We start from the raw sequence: 12,362 nt of genomic DNA on the forward strand, positions 1-12,362 counted from the left end.
CATGAAATGCAAAAGAGCTTTGATCTCTGATGGAGGGATAACTAGACCGACTCTAACAATTCCTAGATTCAAAATCAGTCAAGGATGGAAGAACATCATCTTTACATGGAGGATTTTGAAAAAGAGAAAAAATATAAAAAAATCCTCACCTTCTTGTGCCTCTACCTGTGAAGAATGAGTGCCTTGCACCTGATCACTGTTTAGATTGGAAAATCAAGAATATGCATAATAAAACTAATCAAGTGGATCAAGGGACAAGGGGTTATGAGAGTGAGATGATAGAGGAGGATAAGTGTCAAAATAATATTCAAGACTGGGGTTATGAGTTTTAATAGCATCTTGACAGATTACAAGATTAGCCTTCAACTTAGGTTCCATGAACCATTCCAAATGATCTTCAAGTGGATATAAATCTTGGGAAGTGAATGAGGATTGAAGAGATAGATTGACAATTTGACTTTCAATTTTTTTTATTTTAATAGGTTCAACACAAGGTACAAGAAAAGGAGGAGAGAAAGCAATGAAATAAGTAGTATGTTCATCCTCTGGAGTTACATGAATTTCAAAAGTTGGGATAACATGAACGTCTGGGGGTTTAGATTCACACTGATTCAAAGAGATCTGAACCAAATGTTCACACTTTTGCTTAAAGAAGTCCCAATCCATATCTTCTTAAGGAAACTCATAACATATGTGAAGGAATCTATTAGAAAAATACTCAATTGATTCATTAGGCTTCATTCTAAGTTGATTGATTCATTTATGAACATCTCAATAATCATACCTATCAAAAGCTTGATGAATATCCTTAAGAAATTGATCAAAAGAATGGATATAGGCAGATGGTAAGGTATGACACCATCTATTAACATGACCTTCAAGAGTGAGGAAGAAAAGCACACAAGCAAGATCTTCATCGTCAATTTCATAATATACACAAAACTTAAGCAAAATAGATATATGCTCAGCTATGAATGTTCCATCCTCATCATCAAACTTAAATTGAGAAAAGTCATGAAGAAGTTCCTTGGGGATTAAAAGTTAACCACTGGATATATTGGAAAAACTCCCTGGGAGTATGATTTGAGGATGAGCCATTAAAGATAAGATATTCAAAAACAATTCAATGGGCACAACTTGTCATATGGCCCTCCTTCTAGTGCCATGATCCTAATTAGATCATTATATTATTTTGTGTCTATCTCGATGCATTTGGAGTGGAAATAGTGGAGGAGTCAACTCACGAGACTATTTTTACTAGCGGAACCCAGTTTGGCAAAACGGGGTCCGAAACCTTCTGGGAGCATTTTGAGGCTTCAAATGACATTTTTTGGGGGTAAAATTCCCCCCCTTGAATAGATAACCCTTTCATGCTATTCTACACACATAGAGCTTTCCAACGATGCAAGAATCACATTAATCAGAGTCTGTATGCAAAAGTTATGCCACTCAGAAGATGACCTTCCTGTTTTCACACCTATAGTTCAGGAGGATGCTGCACCAACCTCCATTATTCATGGAAAAGGGGATAGCCACATGTTTTTGATGTAAAAGAATCTAGAAGATTATATTTTATAACTATAGTTAAGATTTGATATAGTCAAAATTAACCACTAGTAGGCTATCAAGTTGTGTTATAACATAACCACTGGGAGGAAGAGGCATTCCATTCTTTCAAGAGAATTTTGTTTCGTAGATGAGAAAAAATAGCCATGAGAGATAGGAAGTAGACCACACAGAGAGGATCTGTGCACTATAGCAGCCCACGGGCCATATGTATTACTTCTTTGTATTTGCAGCCATATTTCTAGACAGAGAAAGAGAACAAAGCAACCTCACCTTCCAATTGGGTTTTCTCCCGAAAGGGTTTCCCAAAGAGAATATCTTGTGTATTATGTGTGTGTGAGATTATTTTTTCATTCTCTACTTTTCTTCTTGATTTACTTTTACATGCATGCACTAATTACAGTTAATTTTACAGATCTAGAAATTAAATAAAACTGTAATAGTGTAGAATCTCAGACTTTTAATATAATATTATCAGATCTGTTGTGACGAATTGTCCATTGGAATATCCATGACAATTTATGGATAATTTGGTATCAGAGTGGGTTTATTTGGGTATTGTGGAGATTTCATGGATCTAGATTGGCGAGGCTGAAAATCATAAAACCCTAATCATGGGAGAACCACATGGAAATCCTGAGGTTGGAGGGAGAACCTCTAGTGACTAAGTGGGAGTATTTTAAAAGCCTCATTAATTCTCAATTTTATCCCATTGGGTACGTGGAAGACCAGTGGATCCGGTGGCATTACTTTAGGCAAAATCCAGACCAAAGCGTGTTGGAGTACACCACAAAATTAAGAAAGATGGCTATAATGTTGGGTATCTCTCCAAAGAACCCAGATGTACTCCTCAAGTATTGGGGGGGTTTGTGATACCATCTGCTGAGCAAGTGATGCTATTCAAGCCTAAAACGATGGATGAGGCTTGTGTACAGGCACATTGCCTGGAAAACATAGGCCTGAAAAGAGCGCAATCAAGTGGATCAAAGCAAAAGGAGCAACAAGACGCTTCTAAGGAGGGGAAGAAGAAGAAAAAAGGGGGAAAAGATAAAAAGACGGTAGCCACAACACACCATTGCAAAGATCCTAGAAATCACTGCAACCACTGCAACATTGATGGCCATACAAAGGAGAAGTGCTGGAAGTTGCATCCAAAGCTAAACCCGAAGAACAAGAAGAAAGATAATAAGAAGAAGAATCTCATGACCACTGATTCAAGAAACCAATTTGAAAGCATATCGAATGTGGATGAGAAGATCATCTATACATCAGTGCAGAAGGAGGTGAATCTGAGTAGCCTTCAGCAACAGGAAGAGAAAGAAATGACCAAACTCTTCCATGTAAAGATATAGGTCAAGAAGACGAAGATTGATGCTCTGTTTGACTCAGGATCGCAGGAAAATCTCATTGCAACAGATCTGGTCAAGAAGTTGGGGCTGAAATTTCGTGATCATCCAAACCCATATCCACTGGGATGGGTACATAAGGATGCAAAGCTGAAGGTAAAAAAACAATGCAAAATTAGATTTGCTATCAATGCTAATTTTATTGATGAAGTAGATCTAGATGTGGTTCCCCTTGATGTATGTGGAGTCGTGTTTGGGAGTCCATACATGTACATGCGTGATGCAATATTCATGAGGAGAGCTAACCAGTACCGGCTCATCAAGGATTGAAAATTATTCATCATCAACGTGCACAAAGGCAAGTAAAAAATTTCACTGGTAAGTGCCAACCAAGCCAAGAAATTGACTAGTTCCAACAAGAAGTATGTTTTATTGTTTTTAAGAGAAAGTTAGTCTATAGAGGAGTCAATAAGAGGCAAGGCATCCCTAGAGGGGTGTACTAAGAAACAAAAACAAAAATTGGAGGATTTTTTACAGGCATACAAGGATGTGTTCCGAGGGCCTAAAGGGTTACGCTTTAAGAGAGAAGTGGAGCACGAGATCCAGCTATTTCTAGACTCCCCATTGCCAAATATTGGGCTATACAGGCAGTCTATTATAGAAGCAAGTGAGGTGAAGAAACAATTGCAGCAGATGCTAGAACAAGGTGTCATTTGACCGAGTACATCACCATGTGGGTCACCCATCATCATTGTGCCAAAGAAGGATGGGACTTGACGGATGTTTATAGATTACAGGGTGTTGAATAAAATCACACTCAAGAATAGATACCCCTACCCAGGATAGACGATCTTCTAGATCAATTGCAACAAGCAAATTATTTCACCAAGCTGGACTTGAAGTCTGGATATCACTGGGTTTGAGTCAAAGAAGAAGATACATGGAAGACCACTTTCAAAACCAGGAAAGGTTTGTATGAGTGTTTAGTTATGTCATTTGGCCTATGTAATGCTCCAACTAAATTTATGAGATTAATGAATGATGTATTGCACCATTTTATAGATTCATTTGTTATTGTCTATTTGGATGATATACTAGTATATAGTGCTATCTGGGAGGAGCATATTTCACATTTGGCGCATGTAGTATATAATAAATTATTTTATAAAATAAACCCAAGAGCCAATACAAGAGATTGCTAGAATGAAAATACTTCTTTATTGATATCTTAAGAAAAACCCTTGAGGTAGGGTAACACCATACAATTACTCCTTAAGGAAGGAGATCACTCCACAAGATGTCGCTTGTCAATACAAAACCAATACTTGACATCTCTCAATGGGGAGTCTCTAGCCTCTGTATAGGCTTCATACATACAATACCATGGGTAATTACCATTGGTCTCTCAATACTATACATCTAATACAATGGGCTTATCACATTATTCCTAACTACTTGTGGTCCCTTACATGATGTGGGTTAACCACTTTATTTATTAATTATGGCCCATCACATTATTATATTATTCCCTTGGGTACCTCCCTCTGTAACCCGTATTATCCCCCCTAGGTATACTACAACGCAGGTGTTGGAAACATTGAAGAAGCACCAACTGCTAGCATATCTCAAGAAGTGCAAGTTTGTGCAACAGTACTTGGTGTATTTGGGATATGTGATTGGTGGAGGATATTTGAAGATAAATCCTTCCAAGATGGAGGCCATCATGAAATGACTGGTGCCTACTAATGTTACTGAGATTAGGAGTTTCATTGGGCAGCACAGTACTTGAGGAAATTCATAGCCTCGTTTTCAGCAGTAGCAACACTTCTCCACACCATAACAACAAGTGGCAAGAGTTTCCAGTGGGGAAAAGGGAAGTAGAAGGCTTTTGATGAGTTAAAGAAGAAGATCAGTGAAGCACCAGTTCTGATGTTACCAAACTTGCAACGACTCTTTGAAGTGGAGACAAATGTGAGTGGGTATGCTATGGGAGCTATCTTGATGCAAGGAGGAAGGCTTGTTTGCTACTATTCTGAAGTATTTCATGGGGCAGTTCTTAACTACCCTACCTATGATAAACAACTCTATGCCATGGTGCAAGCTATAAGAAGTGGAAGCACTATATGATGGGAAAGGAGATAATAATCCAGGCATATCACCACCTGTTACATTACTTATAGGCCCAAAATAAGCTACAACAGACCAAGCACTACAAGTGGATGGGGTTTTTACAACAGTTTCATTTGGTGATCAAGTATAAGAAGGGAAACACAAACAAGTTGGCCGATATGATTTCAAGGCCATCCACATCAAATATTACAAATTTGGGGACTCTTATGCACATGGATCCATTCACCCATGATGCATACATAGAGGCATATTCAGAAGACAAGGACTTCAAGGAGGTGTATCAACAATTGCAGATTCAGAGTCATGTGCATGATGGTGACAACACCGTTGACTACCATCTCCATGATGGGTTACTCTACAGGTTGGGTAAGATATGTGTTCCTAAAGGTGAGCATTTGTAGATGATTAGAGAGGCTCACACCTCCAAGATTGCAGGGCACTTTCGTGTAGGGAAGATATTGGCCCAAGATGCAAGAGCAGGTAGCTAGGTTCATAAGGGGATGCATGCTTTGTTGTGCCAGCAAGCCTAGCAATAGGAAAAAGGGTCTGTATCATCCCTTACCTATACCTACTCATCCTTGGGAAATAATTTCCATGGACTTTGTGGGAGGTTTACTGACAACCAGGAAGGGACATGACTACCTGTTCGTGGTAGTTGACAGGTTCAACAAGATGTGTGTTCTAATGCCCGGTAAAAAAACCATCAACAGACAAGAGAAAAAAACTTTTTCTTTGTCTGGGTACACTTTAGGATACCAAGGAGGATCATTTCATATAGGAATATAATATTTCTGAGTGCATTCTAAACTACATTGTGGGAGAAGATGAACATGAAGTTGAAGATATCTACAACATTACATCCACAAACATATGGGCAGACATAAGTAGTCAATAGGACTTTGGTGCAGCTTTTGAGGGGTTAAAAGAAGAAGCATTCGAAGACCTGGGATGAAAATATGGTATATATACAACATTCGTATAACAGAACGATCCACACTTCTACAGGAAAGTCCCCATTTGAAACTTGTTTTGGATATTTTCCACCTTCACCTTTGGATATTGCATATGGGAAGCAAGGAGGAGTGAAGGAATACCTTATAGGAGATGATTTGAGGGCTGAAAAATTTATAGAGAAGATCAGACAGATCCATCTACAAGTACAGGAAACACTCCAGAATTCACCTGTGAAGTATAAGGCCAGGCATGATCAACATAGAACATAGAAATCATTCAAGGTGGGAGATAGAGGATGATTACAGTTGAACAAGGAGAGGCTATAGGGGCCTGGTAAGAAAATCAAGGCTCTAAGGTATGGTCCCTTTGATATACTGGAAAAGGTGGGTGATAATGCCTATCAACTCAGTTTACCACCATATATGCACATTCACTTAGTTGTAAATGTAGAGAATTTGAAACTCTATGAGCCTTCCATGCTTGATCAGGAAGAGGAACATGACCTACTTTCTGTGAAGGATTTGGCACCAGAAGCTCAGGCAGAGTTGACAACAGATATCGTTTTATAGAAGAGTTATAGAACTACAAGACAAGGGAAATAAGGCCTTTGGCAGATTGGGTTGAAGGGACAACTTCTAGGCAAAGCTAAATGGTACACCAGAGAGAAGGCGGAGGAAAAATTTCCTCACCTCATTCAGTAAAAGATTTTGGTGACCAAAAGCATCCCAAAATGGGGAGGTGTGATCCAAATTGGATCATTATATTGTTTTTCATCCATATTTATGCACTTGGAGTGGAAAAAGTGGAGGAATCATCTCACGAGACCTTTTTTACTGGCGGGACCCAGTTTGGAAAAACGGGTCCCGAAACATTTCAGGAGCGTTTTGAGGCTTCAAATGACATTTTTTTGGGGGGATTTTTTCCCCTTGATGGAGCACCTTTTCATGCTATTATACACACAGAGAGATTTCCAACGACGTAAGAATCGCATCAATCGGAGTCTGTATGCAAAAGTTATGGCACTCAGAAGTTGACCTTCCTGTTTTCACACCTATAGTTCGGGAGGATGCTATGTCAGCCCCCATTATTCATGGAAAAGGGGCTAGCCACGTGTTTGTGATGTAGAATAATTTTTGTAACTCTAGTTAAGAGTTGATGTAGTCAAAATTAACTACTAGTAGGTTATCGAGCCATGTTATAACTGGGCCACTAGGAGGAAGAGGCATTCCATTCTTTCGAGAGAATTTTGTTCCACAACTGAGAAAAGATAGCCAAGAGAGATAGGAGGTAGAGCACACATAGAGGATCTGTGCACTGTAGCAGCCCACGGGCCACAAGCATTACTTCTTTGTATCTGCATCCATATTTCTATACAGAGAAAGAGAATGAAGCGACCTCACCTTCTAGTTGAGTTTTCTCCTGAAAGGGTTTCCCAGAGAGACTATATTGTGTATTATGTGTGTTTGATCTTATTTTGTCGTTCTTTACTTTTCTTCTTGATTTAATTTACATGCATGCACTAATTATAGTTAATTTTATAGATCTAGAAATTAAATAAAACTGTAATAGTGTAGAATCTCATATTTTTAATATAGTATTATCAGATATGTTGTGACAAACTATCTAGTGGAATATCCACGATAGTTTACAGATCATGCCATAATGTTGATGATGCTGGATACCTCCAACATACAGGGGTTCTCCCTGATGTGAAGTCCTAATTAGACCTCACATTGTTTGGAGTAGGAACCCCATACAGAGTATCGACCCGATCACCATAACTTTAGGTTCACCTTGGTTCCAATGAATAACATAAGATATTATATACATAACCTTTGAACAAGAAAGGAAGTTGACATTGTGAAACACTGATTTCAATGTGTAAAAGGAGGCATTCTCGAGAAAGGAGACAAAAGTGAGTTTTTGGAAGGGAGTAATAGTACTAACCTAAGAGAGGCATATGCGATCAAGAAAATATTCGTTAATTATCTAGAGAAATAGTTTACATATACATAACGATCATTAAACCAAAAATGACACAACTTCAACAAGATAAGTACCAAAGCCAATGAAGTAGTTCAATTTCCTTATTATGTATGAACAAAACATATATATAAAACATCTAAAGAATAATTCTAAGACATTCACAATACATGCATGAAAATGTGTTGGCTCATCGAGCTTCAATTATAAGGTGAAATATCCAAGTACACAGTTACAATGATGATACATTAGTTCCAATAATGGAACATTAAGTCACTTCTTACTTCTCCAAATAATATTTTTTTCTCCTATGCCAAGTAGAGAAGCCAAATATTACTCTCCAAAGCCTAAGCCTCCAAAATCAATTTGCTTGAGTTATGAGGTTATATTTATAACAAGAGGGTTGGCCTTTCATCTTTCCATGACTCTTGGACTTCTACTGTGACTTTTGTACTTCTAAAAAACTCTTAAACTTCTAAGTGACTTTTGGACTATGTGAATTTTGTCCATATATGACTATGTGACTCTTCATATTCCACATATGACTCTTGGACTTCCACACATCACATTTTGTCCTTTTCCCTTTAACAATTACATCATTACATTCCACATGATGTGGCATAACACATGGATCCACATGACATGATGATGACATAACTTTGCGATGATGACATGGTCTCCATGATGAGATGGAAATGCCAAGTTCTTCTTCTAGCTGCTTTGTCTTCGATCTTCATGGGAGATATGATTAGTACTTTATCTTCATGGAAGATTCACTTTGTTATTCATCTTGACCCTCCAAGAGGTCTTGGATAAGTATTGGAATCTTCTGAGTCATCATACGATGTCCTCTTTCGTTCATGGTCTAGGATCCGCTTCATCTCTTCATGATAGTTCTCTTTTGTGCTTCTTCTTGGTGTCTTCTCCTTGTTATATACATTGAGAATTACCTTGGAATGCTAAGAAGGTACTCCTGCCAATGAAGGTCATCCATAATAAGGCAAAACTAGTCTTAAAAACATCTATTCTATCACTACCTAGCTCATGGAATGATCAACTCATGATAGGCCTGTATAGGGATTGAAAGGAGGAGGATTGATAAGGAAATCTCAGTTGAACTCATCAATGGCCTATGAAGGCTCCATTGTTCACTGTCACTGCGCTATGCATTGTAAAGAGGGGATCTCCTTGGTCCAATGTAGTGGGGAGCAATAAGGAACAAGGTGGGGGGCTTATTAGTTGAGATTGCGCCATGCACTAGGAATGAAAAGGAGGAAGGTTAAGCCAATGCAGTTTGACTCAACAAGGCATCCGTTTTCATCTGGAGTGCGGTTTTCCTCCTAGGATAGCATAGTATGACCCAACAGTGGCTTCTTGGCCATTTGGAATGCAATTTTCACTAAGGGAAGCCATAGGAAGGAAGCCACTTTGTCTAGGAGGGTTTTCAATACGTTACGAGGATAGGAGGGACTTTTCATTACATAGTTTTCCTCTGCAAGAGGATGGAAGGGGTTAATGATATTAGCCAAGAGTGCTATATGTTCCATGCAAGGTAGAGGTGATCAAAACTTAGTGCAGTGAGTCAGTATGAGCCATAAGGGTTGGGTGACTATCCTTGGAAGGTTCATAATATGCAGTGATTTAAGCTGATTTTGAAGAGGACTTAGTGCACAAGTCTTGGTGAGGAAGATTGCATCAATGAGACCCATGAATAGGTTGTGCTCATCACTTGGTAAGAGTGCTAGTGTGTTCACAAATTGCACTAGGTAGGAGGACCAAGAAGAGCTCCAAAATGGCTAAGTGTGGGACTAATAGAGTAAAAGAGGGAAATGCATCCAAACATGTCTCGAGCATGGATCACACACATGAATTCCATCAATATAAGTGAGGAGAATACATAGGACTCATGAACAACAATCACACCTCGAAATGACAATAAAGCGACACCTATTCCTAAGTGTGACAATTGAAACGACACATTCTGACACTTAGAACACAAGTTATGACAAAAGTGCTAACTGTAAACAAAATGTGCAGTAAGCTATAGGAATGTGTAGTATCACATGTATTCTTGTGATATACAAGACCATATAATGTAGAAGAGTGCACCAGAACTAACTCTAGTGATGTGAAAACATGTGACACTTACAAGAGTGAAAATCGCCAAAAGCAATACCTACGACCGTAAGAAAACCGAAAATGACACTTGCAACTGGTGGGCTCTAGTATTGTAGCAATAAGGCTGCAACTCCTGGAGCTTCCTTCTCTAATTTTATCAACCCGGTAGTTTGTAACAAACTTGGAAGCGACAGTGCTGTATGCACAAGTACTAGCTGTTGTCGCAGCTGTCACTTGGTCAGCTGGCACAAGTCCGCTAGGGCTCGAGCCAACTTCTATAGGTTCTCAGAAGAAGCTCTTTAAGTGATGAATGAAAGCTATATCAAAGGAAATTAACCTACTTTGAAAGAATTAACTGAAAGCCAACAAAACATGGAAACCCTAGTAAACCCTAATTCTACTAGCTTAATCCTTATGATGCAATGGTGGGGATGCAACTTCTAAAAGTGATGCCATTACTTCTATTGAGATGAGATGCATGTGTCTGAACTACTTTCATCTGAAGAGAACATGTTTTTGTATTTTTGCTCAAGTTGTTGGAGTTATTATGACTGTGCTTCTTACTGGGTCTTGACTGTGCAGGGGTGGATCAAGGGGAGGAAGGCTTCGAAAAGGTCAGGAGGACTTTGAGAGGGTCTAAGGGATCCCTAACATCATTCCACAGGAGTTCACAAAGTTTAGATGCCTGGCAACCGTGTTTGCAAGCTTCTACAGGATGTCTGCAGGGGATTCTATAGGAAGGTCAGGATTTCTACAGGAAGTCCCGTAATTTCTACAGGATGTTCTGCAATCGGAGTTTTGGGTGATGGATGAGTGAATGAGCTGTATGGGTGGATAGAGAAGTAGGAGGGGAGCTAGTGATGGCTTATGGACAGAGGGATGAGATGGAGAGGGGGTGTGTAGAGCTGGTTGGTCTAGAGGAGGGTAGAGGCAATGGAAGGCCGAAAGGATAAAACAGCGTGGATAATAGAAGAGTTGGGAGGCAAATGATCTAACTGGGAGGTAGGTAGATGGCTTAGGCACGGCTTAGATGGAGAAGGAAATGATAGAGTGGTGCTGCACAGTGTAAAATGAAACAAATCACCTGTGTCTTGCACAAAACCGAGAATTCATCAACCTATTCTAACTGTTTTTATAAAACCATAGAACAGCAACGTGAGTTTGTGAGGAAACTTTTGCATGGCATTGAAACAACGATTCATTTCACAAGATCTGAACGCATGGATGCTTCTACGACCGAGAACATTGCATTCAAGCTTGTTTGAACATGTAAGACTGTGTTTTTGGTGGGTGGCACGGGCTGCACTCCCAATCTCTAAACAGAGGTGGAAGTGAGTGTGCAATCAACCCTTTTTTGGAGCTCTGATTAACTCTAATCCCCTTACTCTAATCTAAATTACTGAAAGCACTTTATCCATAAAACTAACCTACTTAATCACATCAAGAAATTCAACTCAGCAACCCGTGTTTCCAAATGCATGTAAAGGGAAAGAAATAAAATGCTGAAAGAAAGACAAGTAACAATACAAAGGAAGGAAGCCTTAGGTTCTCAGGTTGGGCCCAACCCTGAGAGCTTAAGCTCCTTTAAGAACTCAGAGCTGCCTCAAATCTGCCTGCTTATTCATTAAAAGATAATAATCAAAAGTCTGACAACATGCCAAAAATGGCTTACAAAGAGCAAAACAGAGTTATGGCTCGTAGTCTAGCATAAACAACAAAGTTTCAAAAGTCCCCATCGAAGGCTACAGCCTCAATATTTATACATTATGAGGGCCAAGCTGGCCTCCTAAATTAGTGGGGCTTGGCTGACCAACTAAAAGTAAACTGTTGTTCCCTTAGAATCTGTTGGCTGCCTTCTAGCTCGGTGGTGATAGTTGTTGGAGCTCGGAGTTGGGGTGGAGATCACGAGGAAGGCCATTCAAGGCTGTGGAAAACCTTCCTACAAAACCGCAATGCCACCTTGGCTGTCTCCTTGCCTTCATCTACGTGGTTTTGCTCCATTTAATGTCAAAAAACCTGAAATAAACATGTATTAGCCACCTAGGAATAGTGACTGCCCTCCTTCGTACGAATAACATAAATATACTAAGAAAATGATGCATAATTGATGAAAAATGAAGGGTTGAGCAAGGGTGAGTAGGCCAAATGAGCCCAAAAAGTTACCAAATTTGGGGCTCATCATCACCCCCCAGCTAAAATATTTGCTCATCCTTGAGCAACTAGTCCAGCTCCTCATCCTTCATTGCCTTTACTGCCACCCTTACA

The sequence above is a fragment of the Pinus tabuliformis genome, chromosome J (genome assembly GCF_031772625.1).
Source record: "Pinus tabuliformis cultivar Carrire ecotype Pingquan chromosome J, CPIR1, whole genome shotgun sequence".
Classification (NCBI taxonomy): Eukaryota; Viridiplantae; Streptophyta; class Pinopsida; order Pinales; family Pinaceae; genus Pinus; species Pinus tabuliformis.